The following is a 17199-nucleotide window of genomic DNA, read 5'->3' as shown; positions in this document are numbered from 1 at the left end:
TATTCCTTTTTTAGCACAGGTGAAAGCTTTGTTTTTTCCAATTTTAATTTTTCAGTTGAAGTGTGATTGATTTAATGTGCTCATTTCTCCTGCAGTGCAGTGATTCAGTCATACATACATATGCATTCCTTTCTGAATCTGCATCTTATACTGGAGTGCGGCCGACCCGCACAGTTGTGTTGGTTTCAGGTGTACAGCCAGGTGGTTCAGTCGTCCATAGACGTGTGTCTCCTGGTTTTCAGATCCTCCCATGTAGGTCGTTACGAGTACTGAGAGTTCCCTGTGCTCTACAGCAGGCCCTTGTTGATCATCTACTTCAGATACAGTGGTGTGTATGTGTCAGTCCCAAACATCCAGTCTGACCCCCAACTCCACCATTCCCCTCTGGTAACCGTAAACTTGGTCTCTGTGGGTCTGTTTCTCTTTTGTAAATAAGTCCACTTGTATCATTTTTTTTTAAGATACCACATGTAAGTGGTATCATATGATATTTGTCTTCCTCTGAATTCAGACTATTTTTGACAAGGAGTGTAACTAAGCATTACATGGTTGATGTAGATATATGGCTTGTGCTTTATAACCCCGAGAAGCAGTTGTCTGATGGAGGGGAGAGGCCTGTGTAAACCCTCTGAGCCTGCGGGAAGGGCTGCAGGAGATGGGGAGGCTCAGAGGAGCCCAGGGGCGTCACGGGCTCCTTTCCACCCTGGGCAGAGTGGCAGGAGATGAGGGACTTTAACCTGCCCCGCCAGCTCACTTCCCAGTGTATTTGGGTTGTGGGCAGAGAACACCTCAGACAGAGGTGCCGGGTGAGCAGAGGAGAGGGGCTGAGATCCCACTGTCTCCTACCACTTGCCCTCAGTGGGAGACAGCAGGCAGGGGTGACCACAAGATGAGAACCGAAAATCAGGGGGTGTGTAGATGCTGGAGGGCCTTGGACAGAAAATTGTATCTCCTTAGCTCTTTTGCCAAAAGCCAGCTCTGCTTAGGAATCTAAAAAGAAAACTAAGATTATTTATGTGCTACGACCAGCAATACATCGGAGGCCAAGAGTGAGAGTTATTGAGCTGGTTCAAAGCAATCTCGATTATTGAAAATGAATGAAATTGAATTCCACTTCCTACAGAGTCATTTATTGAGAGACAAAAGCAATTAATATTGAAAATAAAATAATTGTGAACTTCTGAACTAAATTACCATGCAGATATAATGTACTGTCTCATCAGTCTTTAACTACTTCATGTATTAGAAAATCACAGCACCGGTCTCTGAACCTGCTCCTCTGCCTCGTTTGTGCTTATTCATTCTGCTTTTGCCAAAAAGCAGTTCTCAAGAGTAACAGATTAAAAGTCAGTTTCAGAAATAGGATTCCACATTTAAAATTCACGGCCATATTGAGACTTGAGATCTCCGTTTGTAAATTAATGCTGTCCTTTGGTAAATTTTTTAAAAAAGAACCGGTAAGGTGTCCCATAGTTCCTTGATAGCAGCAGGAATTTTTGCACACTATTGCAAACTTGACACCATCATGGACTACCTGTCACCAAGTACTAGGTGTGCATCTGATGAATGATTCTGCTGTCACCCTCAAGCATCTCTGTGGCAACTGATTTATGTACTGAGGGCCCTTCAGAATGGAAAGTGCATTGTATGTACAGAGATAATACATAGATTATAACTCACACAAGTTCCAACTTGAGTGCCTTTGTTTTATGGAAATGCTGCAGAATCTCTCAGTTCAGTTGCTCAGTCATGCCCGACTCTTTGAGACCCCATGGACTGCAGCACGCCAGGCTTCCCTGTCCATCACCGACTTTCCCACTTGGGAAGTGAGTTCTTGAGTCGATTTCCTGGAAGCAGAGCTTACGGTGAGGACTGGGGGAAAGTCAGAGGAAGAGACGTGGAGAGGAAGGACTGGAAGGAGGAGACTGGCAGAGGGGTGGGGTCAAGACGGATGCACGGGAGAGCCGCCTGGGCCCTAGCCTGCTGGGGAGTTGTGGGGCTGACACATCACCTCAGCGTCATTACAGCAGGTTCATCGCCCCTGCATCCGATGATCCGCCCAGTGAGAGTTGCAGGTGCCAACTGCTTGGAATAAACACACGTAGGGAGCTGGTGTGTGCAAAGCTAGGAAAGGGACCTCGTGAGCAGAGTGTGGGCAGTGCAATGTCCAGTATTCCCGGTGCTGCGGGAGGAAGGTTTAATAGCGTCAGTCCAAGATGACAGTGAGTAATTCACCATCACCATCCTGGGAAACAGGCCCAGCTGCTGGCAGTTTTCTTGATTCAGAGCCCAATGTGCAGAAAGAGGTTTCAAAGGGGCCAAGAGATTAATTTCCTGCTGGCAACAGGCTGGTGGCAGAAGACTGACGCAAGCTAGGCACGTTCCTGAGTAAGGAAAACGAACCTCGGGGGACGGGGAAGACAGTGTCAGAGGGACAGAGCTTCCAAACAGCTGGTATAGGCAGTGGGCCGGGGGTAGGGGAGTGTCTCTCAAAAGCCAAAGAGATAGACCCATCTAAAAGCACTGCAATTCAGCCTTAAAGAGAAGTGGCTCAAACATATACCTGTGTACATAACACTGAGCACAGTTCCCTTTGCTATATAGCAGGCCCTTATCCATTTTAAATATAGCGGTGTGTACCCTGGATGGAAGGGGTGTTTGGTGGAGAATGGATACATGTATATTATGACTCAATCCCTTTGATGTCCACCTGAGGGTAACTCAGTGTTGTTAACTGGCTACCCCAGTGGGGCTTCCCTCATGGCTCAGGCGGTAGAGAATCTGCCTGCAGTGCAGGAGACCTGGGTTCAATTCCTGGGTCGGGAATATGCCCTGGAGATGGAAATGGCAACCCACTCCAGTATTCTTGCCTGGAGAATCCCATGGACAAAGGAGCCTGGCAGACTACAGTCCATGGGGTCGCAAGAGTCAGACACGACTTAGCAACTAAACCAACCAATACAAAATAAAAAGTTGTGTGTGTATAAATACACACACATATCTGTGGAAACAGTCTGACCTGTAGCTCATCAGTGTGTAGTACTTAATGTCTAAAACAAAGGACCTTAATATGTGCACAAATATGGTTTGCACATTGATAGAAAACTTTCCAAAATGTATTACTAGAAAGCAGGTATAAAGGGAGAACGATGTTGAACCCGCAAGACTTTTACCCCCTCTCTAAAAGTTGGGACTCTGGGAATTTGCTGTATGACTCAGGGAGCTCAAACTGGTCTCTGTAACAGCCTAGAGGGGTGGGATGGGGAGGAAGGTGGCAGGGAGGTTCAGGAGAGAGGGGAGAGCTGTGTACCTATGGCTGATTCATGCTGATGGATGGTAGAAACCAACACAATTCTTTAAAGCAATTATCCTTCAATTAAAATAATAAACAACTTTAAAATTAAAAGAGTTGAGACTGTCTCAGAAGAACAGATGCTCTTAGTAGCAGGCTATTTGGTTTTTTGTTTTTGTTTTTTTTCAAATTTTATTTATTTATTTTTTTATTTCTCTGCCCTGAATTTTTTTTTCTTTCATTTTACTTTACAATACTGTATTGGTTTTGCCATTCATCAACATGAATCCGCCATGGGTGTACACGTGTTCCCAATCCTGAACCCCCCTCCCACCTCCCTCCCATACCATCTCTCTGGGTCATCTCAGTGCACCAGCCCCTAGCATCCTGTATCCTGCATCGAACCTAGACTGGCGATTCGTTTCTTATATGATATTATACATGTTTCAATGCCATTCTCCCAAATCATCCCACCCTCTTCCTCTCCCACAGAGTCCAAAAGACTGTTCTATACATCTGTGTCTCTTTGCTGTCTTGCATACAGGGTTATCGTTACCATCTTTCTAAATTCCATATATATGTGTTAGTATACTGTATTGGTGTTTTTCTTTCTGGCTTCACTCTGTATAATCAGCTCCGGTTTCATCCACCTCATTAGAACTGTTTTTTTTAATTTTTATTGGAGCACAGTTGACTTACAATAATATATTAGTTTTGGGTGTACAGCAAAGTGAATCAGTTATACATATACACATATCCCCTCTTTTAAAAATTCTTTTCCCATCCAAGCCATTACAGAGTACTGAGGAGAGTTCTCTGTGTTATCCAGGAGGTCCTTATTAGTTACCGATTTTATATATATAGTAGGGTGTATATGTTAATCCAAATCTCCAAATTTATTCCTCTCCTCTTTTTCCCCAGTGCCAGTAATATTGCTTTCTACATCTGTGATTCTGTTTCTGTTTTGTAAATAAGTTCATTTGTACAGATTTTTTTTTTTCGATTCCACATGTAAGTGACACCATACGATGTCTGTCCTTCTCTGTCAAGCTCACATCACTATGACAGTCTGTAGATCCATCCGTGTTGCTTATTCAGCCATAAAAAGAGAGAAATAATGCCATTTGTAGTAACAGGTTATATTGTAATGAAATTTTCAGTATCTGTCTACCACCTGATGACTTTTTAAATACTTGTGTGCATCTCAGGGAACATAAATTCATCCCTTCTCTTGGCTGAAGGCTTTGCCATGAGCATTTTGGCAGGATAGAATTCTTTAGTGACTAAAAAAATACTGTTTTTAAATATAAAATCCTATGTCAGTGCAATTCTTCTTTTGCCCCACTCTCAGAATCCTAAGGGCAACATCTCTTTAATGAGCAGTGACCGGCCAAAGTCCATGTAAATGGATTGAATGTGAAACAAGTATATGAGCCTTCATTGTCACATCTCCACAAAGCGGTATTTCATGGTGGCCCTCCCCAGTATTTAGCCCAAATACCAGGACATCTCTGCAGTTTCCACAGTGATTCACCATTGATGATCAGGCGGATCATTGAAATGTTAGCTGCTAACCTTGCAGCTTATGGGCTGAGTCGGAATGGTCCCACTGCTACATTTAAGCTTTATAAGACTTTCTGCCAGAAACTTCCATGCTTGTTGCATTCAACATGCAAACCAGCCCCACTGGCAGTTATAAACCAGTGGGGAATAGGTATTTAAGGGATCTTTCACAATAAGCACTCCTGTGTACCACTTATGACTTAAAGTAAGATACTCCATTGTTGGGGGACTTACAGTTATCTCCATAATTTTTCAAATTACATTTGTGAATGGGAGTCAGGTTTTGATACCCTAGTTACTTTCCCCACCTCTAATTTAAAACAGAAATGCCTACTCTAGAGACTGAATTTTAAATCCCTAACCTCTTAGAAAAACCATAAGCAAAAATTGGTACTTAAAAATCAAGCCTCAGTTAACCTAGATTGGCTTTCCTCATTGACTGAATTTACCAGATAGTCAAGTAACTTTCCATTTTAATTTTTGCTTTAAAGACTTGGCAAAAGAAACGCTTCCTCATTTAAGGATCCTATGGTATTGAGAGCAGCTTCAAAGAAGAAAATGAGAAGAATTTCTTTTGTTTCAGTTTCTTGGCTTTTAAATTGCATTTGTGCTTACTTTTATATTTTAAGAAGATGATCAACTTTTATTCACTCTGACTTACTGGATGAAGATGAGTCCAAACCATGAAGAGAGCTCAACTATCAATTATTTTTAAAGAAATAGAATATTTTTAATAACAACAATATATTCAAAGTTTGATAAATAGTCCCTTAGAAAATCAATGAATTTGAATTATTGCTTAGATAAAAATGATTCATATAGAGTTGTTGAAAAAACATGTAGTTTATACTATTAATTGGCTTTAGAAGCCTGTCTTTATAGGTGATGCAAAGACAGAGTTCTGCATTGTGTGTGTGTGTGTGCACATGCACGTGCACACACAGACCTTTCCCTGGGGGCTCAGCTGGTAAAGAATCCGCCTGCAATGCAGGAGACCTGGGTTCGATCCCTGGGTTGGGAAGATCCCCTGGAGAAGGGAAAGGCTACCCACTCCAGTATTCTGGCCTGGAGGATTCCGTGGACTATATAGTCCATGGGGTCACAAAGAGTCGGACATGACTGAGTGACTTTCACACACACACAGGTACATACACGTACACACACGCACGTTTCCTGAATTAGACCCTCCTCTCTGGATGTGGCTGACCAGTGTCTAATCGTGCACTTCCACTCAGATCAGGTTGCAACATTCACAGTATAAACCTCCTGTACTTCAGCTTCACCTAAAGGGTACTGGGGTGTCATCTGGTTAATTATATTTGGAGTTCAAAGTTTTGATTATGCATGATTTATCAGATGTAATCTTTTAAAGGCATAAAATTAAATAATGGGCAGCGCAGGTAGAGGAGATTAACTTGCCCTAGATCCTCAGGACTGATGGCCTTGGTTTCCAGAAGTGCTGGAGGCTGATAGAGCACTCTCTACTTTCACGTGATTGGGCGCTGTGAGTTCCAAGAGGTTAAGCTCACGGAACATTTTGCTCTCCTTGGGTCAGTATAGATTACAGGAATCAACTACCCAGTCTGATAGCTTTTGGTTTGGTTACAAAGCTTTAGTGGTTTTGCTCTTTTACCTAGTCTCATTGAACTATTTAATGAGATCTGTGGTAAATGAAGCAAAGAGATATGACACCTGATCTCATGGAGCTTGCGACTGAATGGGTAGGCACATCAAAACCAAGTATAAAAAGCAAGTGAGTACTCTTATCACAGCTTATTTAATTTTTTTTTTAACTAATGATTAACATTTATTTTTTTTTTCAATTTTTAAGTTACTTTTTTTTATTTTTTAAATTTTAAAATCTTTAATTCTTACATGCATTCCCAAACATGAACCCCCTCCCACCTCCCTCCCATAACATCTTTCTGGGTCATCCCCATGCACCAGCCCCAAGCATGCTGCATCCTGCGTCAGACATAGACTGGCGATTCAATTCACATGATAGTATACATGTTAGAATGGCAGAGATTAAAGGCCTACTCGTCCTAAGAAAGAGAATGAGAGGGGCATGAAGGGATAGATGATCTGATTATCTCATTTCTTTATTGCTCATTTTAATTTTCTTCAATACAAGTTTTAAAAATCAGCACTTCAGTGTACATTAGATAAAAACTGTTTACTTAGATTCAGCTAAAATGATATGCTTCCTGAATCACTGACATGATTGATTCCATAAAAGCCTGATCATATGGGTAGGCATAATCTAGAGACTTTAAAGTTGTTTTTGTAACTATAACTTGCTGCTCCTAAATAATTCTTGTGATAATATAATATGTAGGCCATGCAGAAAAATTGCAAATTTAATGAAAGATCCAAAAACTTACTATAATTCTTTCACCAAGTGGTAGCCAGCATTGACACTGATGGAAGTCTCCCAGTTGCTTTCTTTACATTTACATACAAATCTTTACATTTATGCATTTTTATAAGAAATAGAATCCTACTACATGCATTATTTTACAACTATTCTCTACTTTTTATTTTATTTTTTTATTTTCTACTTTTTAGAGCAAGCATTTCCCCGTGGTCTTTTACATTGGTTTTGCGTTATAACTTTAATAGGTGCATAGTACTTAATTACACTGTTGCATCTCAGTTGCTTGAGCAACTCACTGCTTACTTACATTTGTTTTCTAGTTTTTTGTAAATTTATAAATAGTGGGATGCCTGTCTTTTCCTCATTATTCATTATTTGCTTAGGGTACACCCCTAGAAGTGAAATTTCTGGTTAAACTCCTAAAGTTTTAGATACATGATTGAAACTATCCCCCAGAAGACCACACTGACATCTACCTCCATTGGATGGAAACTTGTCCACCGTCTCCATAGGTCACTTCTACTGGGTACTTGCTTTGATTTTAGCTTTCACCATTTCAACAGTCGCAAAATGACTATGAGAATGTGTTCTGTACTTTGTATTTGATGTAAAATTGGAATATGTATTTAATAATGTTTTCAGATTTGTAATGTTGCTTTCAAAATAAAACTAAAAACAAAATCAAATTTAGAGGAAATGGGAACTTCTAGGATATGAGCATCCTGAGGACAAAGTTCATATCATGTTCTTACAAAAGCAAGTCAAGAAATTACAAATGCAAACATAAGTCATAGACTGGGAACCAAAAAAGATTCCATTTAGAGAAAGCAAACTTGAAATTGGGTTAGAGAGCATTTGTTCCCAAGATTCACAGTTGGCTATGGTTTCTAATGAAAAATTAATTTTAGACTGCTATAGAAATATGATGGTATCTTAGAATTCCTCTGACTATTCTCCTGAAAGAGATTCTAGTGAACCAATAGAAAAGTGAGTTATCTATGAAGATTACTCCTACTAAAAATGACAAGTGGAAAAATTTAAATTTGTAGGCTCCCTGTAGACATCTTTCCTGATGGTTGGTTTTTACCAAAATTAAATGATACTAAGAAATTGAGTGGCTGTGTTACATACAGTGGTGAGGTGTTAGAATTAAAAGGAATTAGAAAGATTGTCTAACCCATCTCCTCATTTTACAGATAAAATAGAGTCCAGCAGAGATGAAGGGACTTGTCTGAGGACCCACACCTGGTGAGTAAAGAAAGAAGAAATACATTCAAATAAGAAACTTTTAAATTATTCAATATTGAAGTGGTTTAAATATTTAAAGCATCGTGAAAGTTTCCTTATAATAATCTGATGTCTCAAATATAACCACCGTTTGGCATATGAACTTCGCAAGTATTTATATATATATATACATAGAAGCAAATGTTAACATTTTTTCAAAAAATAGTGTCATACTATGTATAAAAATTATTCTACAAACTGTTCGTTTACATATATCTTGTCTAGATAGTCCTATTTTCTCTCAGCTAACATGGAGATGCAATAGAGCAGAGGCTGGCAAACCTTTTTGGAAAGGCGCACATGCTAAGCAGTTTAGACCCAAGCCTCTGTCACGACTACCCAGCTTCGCTGTTCTGGTGAAAAAGCAGGCAGGCACAGACATTGCGTAAACACATCTGTGTGACTTTGTTCCAATAGAACTTCATTTATAAAGACAAGAAGCAGGAAATGTTTGTGCTACAGGTTATAGTTTTGTAACTCCTACAATACAGAAAGAAAAAAGTTATTTTAGAAAACTGTGATGGTTGAGAAGGAAGCGTGATGAATATCCTGCATGTAGAGAGAAGGGAACTAGTCTGAGTTTCCATCACTAGATGTGATCTCGGATGAGACAGGTGGGCTCCTTGACCTCTAGAGTAAAGCATGTTTACTAATGCCGAGATTGTAAGGTTATTTTGAAAACTAAATGAAATTATTTATGTAACTCAGTGGTTAGTACATGAGAAAGTTCTCTTCCCCTCAGGGTGGGAATTAATTCAGGATTTTTGTACTCATGTAGGTGAAGCACTTGGGCAAGGAAAAATTGCCCAAATTTACTGGTGTCTCAGCACGTCCAAGACTTGTTCCATGTAGATCCCTCTAAAAATCATGTTCTCAGACTGTTGGCAAAGTTTGGGTAAACATGACTATACCAGAATGATCCTGAGATTTCCTGAGAAAGGATTAACATGCTTCGCATGGAATTTTGCAATAAAGGAAACACTATAGTTTAATTCATAGTGATTTAAGGAGATGGAAGATTTTTTAGAGGGGAAATCTAATTATAGTGAAAATAAAATTTCATTTGCCCATCATTTCCTTCATTATTCATTATTTTTTATTGAGAAGATAAGTATGTACAAAGAATAGGAAAGAAAAACATATTAGAGTGTACTAGGAAAAATAAGGAATTAATGTAATGCTACTTAACTATAAATTTCTCTTATTATAATCATATTTTAATTTATCTTCAAGTGAACCTATTGAGTAAGTTCAATTGGTTATTTTAAGACAGAATTTCTATAGCAGTTCCAAATAACTGTATTGCTTTTTCTAATTCATTTTGAATTAATGTATTTTTTTATGACTTGATAAATTTGTTTTTTTCTCTGCTGGTGTCGTTTCATTCAGTTGAATACTTTAAGACTGAGTATAACTTTCTTCTGTTTAGTATTGTTGTTGCTTTTTCTTAACTCAAGTAGCTCATTTTTTTTTTCAAATTTAGAAGTAAACTGAAATAATTCTGTCAATTTATTGTTGCACATTATATTCTGGAGAATAGAGGATTTTGTACTGATTAAGTGTTCCTAATAATAGCATCTGGTCCCATCATTTCATGGGAAATAGATGGGGAAACAGTGTCAGACTTTATTTGGGGGGGGGCTCCAAAACCACTGCAGATGGTGACTGCAGCCATGAAATTAAAAGACGCTTACTCCTTGGAAGGAAAGTTATGACCAACCTAGATAGCATATTGAAAAGCAGAGACATTACTTTGCCAACAAAGGTCCATCTAGTCAAGGCTATGGTTTTTCAAGTGGTCATGTATGGATGTGAGAGTTGGACTGTGAAGAAAGCTGAGCACCGAAGAATTGATGCTTTTGAACTGTGGTGTTGGAGAAGACTCTTTGAGAGTCCCTTGGAGTGCAAGGAGATCCAACCAGTCCATCCTAAAGGAGATCAGCCCTAGGTGTTCTTTGGAAGGAATGATGCTAGAGCTGAAACTCCAGTACTTTGGCCACCTCATGCGAAGAGTTGACTCATTGGAAAAGACTGTGATGCTGGGAGGGATTGGGGGCAGGAGGAGAAGGGGACTAGAGGATGAGATGGCTGGATGGCATCTCTGACTCAATGGACGTGAGTCTGGGTGAACTCCAGGAGTTGGTGATTGACAGGGAGGCCTCGGTGCTGCGATTCATGGGGTCACAAAGAGTTGGACACGACTGAGCGACTGAACTCAACTGAATAATAACTATGGCACACAGTTTAAGGAAAAATTAGTTATGTCATTCATGTTGATACAATGTTCATTTTTGAGAATAAGTATGAGTATAGTCGAGATATTTTGACAGTTGAAGAATTTGCCCAACCTATTTGGGCAGCTGAGTCTGAGATGTAGCACACTCTTTTAATAATCAGAGACGTTTTCCCAGCAAGGGGATCTGCACCAGTGGTGGTACCAACAATGACTTCAGTTCAGGTCATTTAAGATAAGTGAAGCATCTTAAGCCCATTCAGGTAAAAAACAAACACACGGAAAAGTGTGCTGACTTAAATAAAAATAATTCATAAAGAAAGTTTCTTGCCAACAAGGCAAAATTCATGCCCGTAGAATCTGAATATAACAAAAGTTTAAGAAAAAACTTAAAGACAATAATAGTCGTAAAATATTGGAGCTGAAAGCTATCTGTAGCTCCCGTAGTTGAAGACTCAGTTCTACAAGTAAAGAATCAAAGACCCTCGCAAGGTGGGAGCCTTGCACAGGGTTTCCAGATAAGAGAAGCAGGGGCCACTCTTTTCAATCCACACAACTAAGAGGCCTCGAGAATTGCTCCGGGTGAGCGGGACCACAGTGAGTGACACCTCCGTGGCTTACAAGACTCAGCTAAGAGGCGTCGAGTGTGCTCCGGGTGAACGGGACCACAGTGAGTGATGCCTCCGTGACTTACAAGACTCAATTAGCAAAAAATGTGATGACCAAATGTTCAGCTGCGATTGGGTGTTCTTGAACTTTTGTTGTCAAGGGCACCCTTGAGCTAGAGGGTGGGGATTGTGAAAAGGGAGTAGGGAAGAGGAGACCTATCTTGCCTTTTTGTAACTGCCAAGGCTAATTTCAATTATTGCTTTAGCAATATGACGATAACCAAGATTAAAGCAAGCAGGCATCCACTTTAGGATATGAGAGTTGGAATTTTAGATTTCATTATAAGATTGCCATTTCAACACAATAGTAATATAATGGCAATGGATTTCCATTTTTTCTCCATTTCTGTTGAAATATTATCTCATAAATATACTTTGATACAAAAGAGATCTCTCAATTTCATGAGAGCTCCACAGCTCTATTTTATTCTTACGCTGACTTATCCCCAAAATATCTTTTTGATGTACAGCTTCAATATTCTTGCCAATGTCTATGACATCAGCAATCAAAAATGGCATTATTTTTAGTTTCTTTTTTCCCACATACAGTTGCAGGCTATCCAAAAAAAGGGGTCCTGCTTTTAGTGTTCACTGAAATGTTCTTACAGTATATTTGTGACTCATGGAGCTGGTTGTTCCAAGAGGGTGGAAAATGTAGCATCTGTCAAAGAAGGTGACTTTACCCAGTGCTGACCTAAAATGGGGGCTTTCTTTTAAGAAGGGAGCTAACACCGTTAAATATTAGGATTTCTTGTACTGGAAGAAAGCATTGTTTTCCCAAATTGTATTTCAGGAAACTGAGTTTCTGAGACCACATAGCTAGAAAGTGTCAGAGCTCTGCATCTCTCTTCCCCAATATACTTGAAGGTCCACAAATTGAACCGCAGAACCATTACACATGGATCAGCCTTCCCAGAACAAAGAAGTCAAATGTTTCATCCACTGAAGCTCTGAGTTAAAGGTAGTGGTCAAGTGTCACAATCAATAAGGTTAATTTAGTTGAAGAATGTAAGAAAAGCATAAATTGGTTAAGTACACAGTCCTGAATATTCAGTGGAAGGACTGATGCTGAAGCTGAAACTCCATTACTTTAGCCATCTGATGCGAAGAGCTGGACTCATTTGAAAAGACCCTGATATTGGGAAAGACTGAAGGCGGGAGGAGAAGGGGGCGACAGAGGATGAGATGGTTGGATGGACATGAGTTTGAATAAACTCCAGGAGTTGGTGATGGACAGGGAGGCCTGGTGTGCTGCAATCCATGGGGTCGCAAAAAATCAGACACGACTGAGCTACTGAACTGAACTGAACACTTGATTTTAGGCACCATTGTAGAGTTACTTTTTTTCCTCCAGTTTCTGGAGTCATGCTTATATTATTTTGAAATCTTTATAGAACTGTTTTAGTTACTAAAACCCTTGCAGGGAATCTAAGATTCACTCAATTTACATCAATTTCATCTCTGCTCAGGTGCTCAGTTGCTCAGTTGTGTCCAACTCTTTGCAACCCCGTGAACTTGTAGCCCATCAGGCTTCTCTGTACACGGGGTTTTCCAGGCAAAAATACTGAAGTGGGTTGTCATACATCATAGAGTGCTTTAGTGAAATTTGAGCTCTCTGAAATATTGACATTAAAGAACTAGTTATTGGGTTAATAACTATGCTTTTCTTTTTTTTTTTTTAAATTTTTTTTTTATTTTTTAAATTTTAAAATCTTTAGATGGTTCATTTGAAAAGAAAACTGAATGTATTTTAATATTCAGAAAATGATGTCAACCTGCTGCAATGAAATAGCCACATCTCCGCAGTGTGCACGCAGCCTTGGCTGCAAGTAGTAGTCGGCAGTATTCAGCTGACTCAGGCATCACAGAGTATCTCTACTACGTGAGCCACATATGGGGTTAAAAGTTTCCTTTATACTCCTGATCACTTAACAAGCATAACCAAGATATAGACATGAGCGTGATTGTTCTGCCCGAACCATGACCGGAGTTCAAGACTGCTCTCCTTGGAACAGTGTGCAGAGACTAAAAGTTCCTCAAATAAATGTGTAGTTAGGTACTACTTGGTATCATCTCTGAGTTGGAGGATGCTCAGTTTGGACTTCCCAGGTGGCGCTAATGGTAAAGAACCCGCCTGCCAGTTCAGGAGATTTAAGAGACGGGGGTCTGATCCTTGGGTCTGGAAGATCCCCTGGAGGAGGAAATGGCAACCCACTCCAGTATTCTTGCCTGGAGAATCCCATGGACAGAGGAGCCTGGTGGGCTACAGTCCATGGGGTCGCAAAGAGTCGGACACGACTGAGTGACTAACACATACACACTCACTGAGAACCTAAGATGTGGACTCCCTACAGGAATGCAGCTCACAGGGACCAAACACTCAGGGCGGGGAGGCATCAGGAACCACTGGCTGTGCTGTATTTGAAATGAATAACCGGTGAGGCCCTGCTGTCTAGCACCAGGAGCTCTTATGCGGCAGTTTGGATGGGAGGGGTGTTTGGGGGAAAAGGGATATGTGTGTACGTATGACTGAGTCCCTTTATTGTTCACCGGAAACTATCACAACATTATTGATCAGCTGTATTCCAGTGTGAAATTAAAAGTTTAAAATGAATAAATAAATAAAATCTACCCACCAATAAAGGAATAATTTTTAAAAGGAAGAAATGGGCACTCCTTTCTTCTGTGATCCATTAACTAGTTCAGAAATAGGCTCTTCCCACCCCTCACCTTCCAGAACACAAGAAAGAAATCAGATGGTGCCAGCATATAGAGTAAACAGTTTTTTTTTTTTAATGACCCAAGGATCCTTTATTACTGTAATGTTGAAAGAAGCTGCTGCCTTTTCATTTTAATGTAAGAGACGTAATAATCTTGTTGTTTTCCAAGGCTGTCAGATAACAGACAAATTGCCTTTGATAAAACATGCTTTCAATTTCTCCAATGTAATATTCAATTTTCATTTTTATAAGGGGCTGCTTATTTTGATGGCTTGGATGGCTTGACTAGGATGTCAGTATCTAGATCTCATCAGTAAAGACTGTAGTCTGAGTTATAATTCCAGAGAGCATATGTTACTATCAAATTTATTATCTAAAAATACTTGTTTGTGTTTAATTCTTGAAAATCAGGAGTGACAGGCCATTTGAGTAAATAATTTCTCTTTGCCCTTTTTCTCCCTAAAAGCCACTTAGCAGCAAAGGCAATTTGGGCTGCTTAGTGAAGAGTTTGGGTAATACTTTTTCTGAACAAAAAAGAGTTCTAACTCCTGGGATTCCAACTCCTAGAATTTCTGGTAGGAATTCACATCCTCTTTTTCATTTCACTACTTTACTCATTGTGTGCGTGTCTAACACACACAGGCTTTTCTCTTTCAGCCTTTTCTCTTTCAGACCTCATAAAAAATTTTAATTTAAAAAAATTATAAAATTGTTTCTATGCATTGTAGAAAACTCTGATAATACAAAAGTAACAGAAAAAATAGAACTCTTCCATGTTAAATCCTATGTATACTTTCTGTCTTCTCATATAAGGTTACATAATTACAATCATGAAGGCATTATCATCTGAAAAGTTGTTCCCGTAGTCAACTATCTTGGCTCATCTGCCAGGGCAGAGTCACCCAGCCGCACCCCAGTATGTGCAGTGATGCCATGCCTTCTGACCCCAAGCCCTGCCCCGAATTCCAGTCCACAGCTGAACAAACCATGACCATGACCACGTGCCAAACACTGAAGACACACAGCTGGATATCACACGGGTTCTAACTGGCAGATACAGGAAAGCACAGGATTACTAAGGAAGTGCCCAGAAAAGGGTGCAGCTAACCCTACACAGCACCTGGGAGAGCATCCCACAGCGGGTGCGGAGGGAGAAGTCTGCCTGGAGGACTCATCAGAGAGTCCTCGGTACACGGAGGGTCGCTGAAGACAGAGCTGCCTCAGAGAGTCCCAAGAAGAGTAAGCACAGGACCAAACCTTGGAGAAATCACCACACTTTATGGTTGCCAAGACGAGATGACCTTGCAAAACAGTTAAAGAAACAGAGAAGTAGTTGGGAAAACACAAAATGCAGTAAAACCCAAGAAGAGACTGTTCCGAGATGGAGGATTGGGTCAGATGGTATTTGCTTACAATAAGGTCTGAAAGACACTCCCTGCATTTAGCAGCATGGATGTTATTGGTGACGCTGACTTGTTTGGTCTTTGCTTTCTGTTCTTGCTGTTTTGTGATGTGAGAAACCAGACGGGTGGATGCAGCGGGGCTGGCAGCCTCTCTAAATGCCTTGTATCACTTTTAGTGTTTGGATGTAATTGTTTGGTTACACTGCTGGTGTTTCCAGTAGTTAAAGTGTGGGTTCCTTGTGCACATTGACTGTCTCACAGCCAAAGCTTGTTGGCGAACTCTAATAATCCACGTCACAGTCACGCCCGCTGTGTATAACCTTCAGTGAATATTTGAATGGTGGATCACCCTTTCTCCCCAAACCTGCGTTCCCCCCCACCCCCCATGTGTGCACTGGTCTCTGACTCCCCACTTCGGCTGCTTACCACACCTGATAGACTGCCCAGTGATCACCAACCACTCTTGGGTGGCATCTTTCTCATCTTGGTATTTGACAAGTGACAAATTAACTCCCCTTCCTGCAGGGAATTAAATCTTCAGTTAAAACTTAAATGGTAAGCCTGCTAAAATCCTTCCTCTCCTGCCTTCCTCAGCCTCCAGTCTGTGCTCTCTCTCCCCACTCCTTTCCGTGCTCTCTCGTCCCACTCCTTTCCCTGCCTCCTCCTCTCTGCCTCCCTGTCTCTCTGTCTCACTCACTCTGTCCTTTCTACCTTCTCTTCCCCCCTCCAGCCGTCTTCTCTCCCATGTTTCTGCTTCCCTGAGAATTCAAGTGCCATTTTGACCAGAGCATACAAGTGACAGAAGTAGGGAGGACTCACCCATCACCAGTTTGTCCCATGAAGATGTTTTTGAAAGACAGCTTGAGGAGAAAAGGCAGATTGACATGAAAACTGAGAACACATTTTTAATGGGTGAAATCTGAGGAAAACTTAGATTAAATCAAAAGGCTCGAGTTCTGGAATGATGACGGCTCTGTGAGTGTGCTGACTTCTCTTTAGACTAGTGACGCCAAGAGAAAATGAATGCAAGTTGGGAAATAGGGTGTTAACTCTCGCATTCTCCCTCCCACCACTGATGATGTCTCAGTCCTCTGACGCCCATTAGCTAAAGGACGGCTGAGCTCACGTGCCCTGTGGTGCAGTCCCTCGGTGCAGGGCAGAGCCTGGACCGCTGAAGGATGAACCTGCTTGAGGCTGGAAGCGCCATCCATAACACAGACCTTGTCCGTAAGGCGGCTGCCCTTCCCCACTGAGATGCTCTGGGGAGGAGCGGCTGATCTTCAGGATGGCCAATCCTTTATAGTTAGTATCAGAAATGAGCCCATCATTCAGCCACAGGAGACTTTTAAAGGGGCACCAGGGCCATAAACTTTATGAAAAAGGCTAGAGATTGCATTCAGCCCTCAAGTAGATACACAATTACCCTAAATCCAGTTCAGGGCAGGGAGACTAAATCTTAAAAAAATAAATAAAGTGAAGACCCCCCACACTCATCAAAGCTTTCAGAAGCTAAGAGGTAGGAGATAGCAGTTGTAAGACAAATTTTTCCTCCTATAGCTAAGTGAAGAATAGCAGGAGGAGGGTGAGGCAAAGGGCAAAGAAATGGTAGAGAGACACGAAAGAAGAAATTAGGCTGAAATGGGAAGGGGAAGAGAA

The 17199-nt window shown here is 40.8% G+C and overlaps 1 protein-coding gene across 2 annotated transcripts in view; it reads left to right on the top strand.

Moving 5' to 3' along the window:
- Positions 1-17199, top strand: part of RARB (retinoic acid receptor beta) — an 869358-nt gene that overhangs the window by 273289 nt on the left and 578870 nt on the right. For both annotated transcript variants that reach the window (XM_042241494.2, XM_060407106.1), the window contains exon 2: positions 8429-8480. The gene's annotated coding sequence lies outside the window, so the exon portion shown is untranslated. The remainder of the gene's footprint in view (positions 1-8428; positions 8481-17199) is intronic.

This window comes from Ovis aries, chromosome 26, assembly GCF_016772045.2.
Source record: "Ovis aries strain OAR_USU_Benz2616 breed Rambouillet chromosome 26, ARS-UI_Ramb_v3.0, whole genome shotgun sequence".
In the NCBI taxonomy this organism is placed as follows: Eukaryota; Metazoa; Chordata; class Mammalia; order Artiodactyla; family Bovidae; genus Ovis; species Ovis aries.
Note: the sequence above shows the minus strand (reverse complement) of the source record. Positions and strands in the feature narration are given on the sequence as shown.